Here is a 4,723-nt window from a genome sequence, read left to right as displayed (position 1 = left end):
CACCGCGCGGGAGGGGCCTGGCGGAGGGATCTGCGATGGGGCCGGCGCCGTGCGGCCGGCGCGCTGTGATTGCACCACGCGCGCCTGAGGTGATCTCGGCCTAGGTCGCGTCAGCCGCGCGGGGGCTGGGGCGCCGCCCCTGCGGGACGCGCGGGCTCGCGGCACCGGGCTGGCTCGGGTGTACCTCTCCCGGGCATTCCAAGAGTCCACCCCCGCTTTTCCCTGGGGACTCGGAGACCGGCAAAGTGAGGTCCCAAAGACACATCACACCGACGGGTGGGACAGTGAGGTCAGCCTGGTCCTAACTAATTAAACCAGTTGACGGTGTTAATGTGTGGCCATAAAGCTAACTGGTGATGGTGAGTTCAAAACAGCCCTTCCGAGGACTGGAGGCGTGGCTCAAGTGGTTGAGCACCTGCTTTGCACACCCCAAACATGAGTTCAAACTCCAGTACCACCGAAAAAAAACAAAAAAAGAGAGCGAGATAAACAGAAGCCTCCCACGGAAATGGCATTGGAAGTCGTGAAGACTTTGAGGCCACGTTTCCCAAGTACACCTGTCAGTCTGAGGATTCAGTGGTCAAAGATTTTCGGACAGTGTTACCTTGATCTCATACGGTCCTGTGGCTTCAAATGTAAGCGTCTCTGATAACATGACTACCAAACTTAACCCCCCTCCCAGACCAGATTCACTTATTTATTCAATCAACGTTAAGAGCTGGGTTTTGTGCTAAGCTGGGGATGCGGCAATGGACCAGACAAAACTGCAAGGCCCTCCAGGGATAAGTAGGAATGTCTAATTGCCTGCTACACGCCTGTGCCTAAAGATCTCGCATCTCATCTCAGCAAATACAAAAACTGAAATCATTATCCCCTCTCACCCCTCTGCCAAACCTGCCCTCCTGTAATGCCTGGGTAAAAAGGGACCACTATGCACCCTGTTTTCCTCCTCCTCCAGCCTTCACATCTGATCCAAATCCTAAAATCCTACCATCTTAAAAGTGTCTCCATTCCTATTGTCACTGCCTTAGGTCCTTACCTCATTTCTCATCTGCTTTACTGCAACAGAATCCTATCTGGTCTTCCTACTCCCTACCTTGTCTTTATCCTGTACACTACTGCCACTTCTTGAATCATTAAAGTGAGTTTGGGCCACAACTCCCAAAGACACAATCCTGAACAACATAATTCCAATTGTTGAAATCCTGAAAGGTCAAAATCCTTAAAATATAATTCTGGACAAATTAATTCTTTTTTTAAAAAAAAAGCATTTATTTACATTATTAAAGAGAGATTTATTTGAGAAATATAAAAAAGCAGCAAAATACTTCATAGGCCACTTTATACGAATAGGCAACAAAATACATATTTTTACAAGCAGAAACATTTAGGTATACTGATAGTTACACTAGTGTTAACAGTTATGAGAAGATGAATGGTTATTCATAAGGAAGTTGGTTAAAAATGAATATTGATCCATATCTTTGTAGCTGGTAATTGTGTGCACTCAGCTCTGTCACTACAGTCACCCGAAATACCAAAACAACACCCCAAGTCTTAAGGAGACTGATCAAAAATCACTAGGTGAGAATTACCAGTTACCATGCATATGCAGTGTGGAGTGCCCCAAACAGCCAAGACATCTCTCCGTTTATTGAGGAAGTTTCAACGTGCTTACATACACACACATAATGTTCACACACAAAATAAATGTGTAATGCACTTTTGCAGAGTCAAATTTACAGAAAAAAAAAAAGAACTCTCCCAAAGTCTTTACACAATTTAAATTCCTAGTACTGAAGTGATATAAAGCTGAAACACATACTATGGTGAGTTGTAAAAAATAATGCTGACAAATTGAAATCAGCAATGCTGATAATCATTTAAGTGGGACTAGGGTTTGAACTCAGGGCTTTGCACTTGCAGAGCAAGCACTCTACCACTTGAGCCACACCTCCAGCCCATTTTGGCCTGGTTATTTTAGAGATGGGGGGGTGGTCTCAAGAAATATCTGCCTAGCTGGCCTTGAACCTCAATCTTCCTGATATCAGCCTCCCAAGTAGCTAGGATTACAGATGTGAGCCACCAAGGTGCCCTGCTTCATTAGCTGCTTTTTTTTTTCTTTTAGGACATAGGTCTCTTTAAAGAATATATCACATTCATTTTCTATGTGGCGCTGCTCTTTTTGAAATTCTTTTGATTCAATATACACCAATATGAGCACTGTCTATTTTCCCATCTTCTGGGTTGTGCTTCTGTATTGTTTTGGGTATGTAGAAATCTACTCCACATGCACTCATCTTCAGACCCAAATTTTTGCAGAAAGAAGAGTAGTGATGGAAAAACAGCACCATTGTCAACTGGGAAATAAGGACACTTGTCTTTTTATCCTCTCGCACTTTATTTTTTAACAAGTCAGTAACTGCTGGCTTCTAAATGTGACCTTTGTTTTTTTTAGTTTAAATGCACTTTATTTGTTAGACAATCTACATGACATGCTTTTCTTCAAAAACAATGCCTCTGCTCCACATAAATCACAGTCAAGAGAAATGAAGAGCTAACGATGACATCAGTCCCATTTGTCTTAAGTCCAGGTGTTGTGTGATGACAAGCAGCAGCCAGTTATGATGACAGGTGCCCAATTTGTTAAAAATTTTTCCATTTCTAAACCATCCTTAAAAGAAAATCATAAATGGGGTCACACCATCATCAGAGTAGTCCAAGAGAGCACCATGCCATCTGGATTCATGTTTCACCAACAAAAAACTGGTAGTTATTGAAATTAGCAAGAATGTACTTGATTTTTTTCTGCAGCCCCTGTCATGAAGGGTTTTACTCTTTCTGGTCTCTGTTCTTCAAATTTGCCTTTGAGCAGATTTCACATAAGTTTTGATGTACTTCATGAGGGCTTCTTTTTTGTGAAGCTGGTTTCCTGTAAGTGATGGTTTACGACAATGCCAACACTAGTGATCACTGTGCTTTCAGTACCTTCACTCTCAGGATCTTTAGTGGAGGCATTTCCACCAGTGAGTCATTGAGCCCACTGCTCTTGCCCTCCACTTCCAGGCACAGCCCATCCTTGATCTCTCAGATCTTGTAAATGTAGAACACTCATTGTGGCTGATAAGGTCCTGGTAGATGATCATGACAGTGGCTGGAGAGTGATGGTGGCTGGAGGGAGAAAGCAGCTCTAGCTCAACAGGAGCCCAGAGCCGGAGCTAGATGCAGCCTGAGCGGTGCTGGGGTGGGAGTGAGGGGGAGCAGGCCTACTGGGCAAATGTGCTGAGTGGGGGTACATTGTGGCATTTACAAAAGTTCTTACAATATATCAAATATATTATACTTGAATTCACCCCTTCCACCATACTCCTTCATCGCTGCCCCCCCCTTCATGGATTTGTGTGCAGTATTTGCACCATATTCACCCTCCTTCACCATTTCCCCCATCTCCTACCCCCTCCCACTAGTACCAACCCCCATAGGCAGGATCTGTTCCACCCTCCTGTTCTCTGATTTTTGTATAAGGAAAGAAATGACATTTTTGCTTAAGATAGTTACACAGGGAGTTTCCTTGTGGCATTTCCATGTATATATGTGTTATAGCCTGATTTGGTTCATATCTTTCTTCTTTCTACCATAGGCCTTTTCTTATGTTGGTTTCAACCTGTTTAAAAATTCTGTGTTCATTCTTGTATAGAGAATACCCACCCCACCCCATTCCTGTAGTATCAGCTGGAAAGAATGCCATTTCAGACAGAGGACAAATTTTTAGTGGAAACTTTCATTGATGCCAAATCATGTGGCCAATCTCTTTCCCCCAAATTTGGATTTATAAACTTCTTATATGGACTTCCTCCCTCCCCATGGAAACTGCAGTTTTGAAATTTCAACTTTCAAAATTTTAGCATGGAAGATCTTAAACGTTTCCGGATGGTGATGGGGGTTTGAGATATTAGGGAAATTGATCATTCGGGATTATCTCGTTTTGGACTTTTGTCTCTTGGATTATGATGGCACCACTTTGTATCATATCTAAGAAACCATTGCCTAACCCAAGATTTATTCTCATGTTTTTCCCTAAGAGTTTTATAGGGCTAGCCCTTTTATTTATGACTTTGACCCATTTTAACTTAATTTTTATACGGTGTGAAGTAGGTGTCTAAATTCATTCTTTTGCATGTGGATATCATGCTGTTCCAGCATTACTTGTTAAAGAATTTTCCCCCAGTCTATCATCTGGCACCCTTGTTAAAAATCAACTGACTGTGAATGTTACGATTTATTTCTGGACTCTCAATCCATTCCATCAACCTTTATGTCTGTACTTGTGTAATACCATACTGTCTTGATTACTGTAGTTTGTACTAAGTTTGAAATTAACAAGTATGAGTCCTCTAAATGTGTTGTTTTCCAAGATTGGTATGGGTACTCTGGGTCCCTTCACGTTTAGTTTACTTTAGCATCAGCCTGTCATTTCTACAAAGAAGCCAGCTGGGAATTTGCTAGGGGCTTCTTGGAACCATAAACCAATTGAGAAAAAAATGCCATCTTAACATTGTCCTCCAACACATGAAAACAGAAGTCTTTCCATATATTTATGTATTCTGTATTGTCTTGAACAGCACTTGGTCCTTCTCTCCTCTAGGGAGCGTTAGCGATGTCCTGAACCCCGGGCAATATCCCTACGGTGGGATTGGGATATGGCCCAAGACAGACTAAGAGT

At 42.6% G+C, this 4,723-nt stretch overlaps 1 pseudogene; it reads right to left on the bottom strand.

Annotated features, from left to right (window-relative positions):
• Positions 1–2,584: 2,584 nt before the first annotated feature.
• On the bottom strand, positions 2,585–3,146 carry LOC109684668 (translationally-controlled tumor protein pseudogene; annotated as a pseudogene).
• Between the last annotated feature and the right edge of the window lie 1,577 nt (positions 3,147–4,723).

The sequence above is a fragment of the Castor canadensis genome, chromosome 2 (genome assembly GCF_047511655.1).
Source record: "Castor canadensis chromosome 2, mCasCan1.hap1v2, whole genome shotgun sequence".
NCBI classification, from domain to species: Eukaryota; Metazoa; Chordata; class Mammalia; order Rodentia; family Castoridae; genus Castor; species Castor canadensis.
Note: the sequence above shows the minus strand (reverse complement) of the source record. Positions and strands in the feature narration are given on the sequence as shown.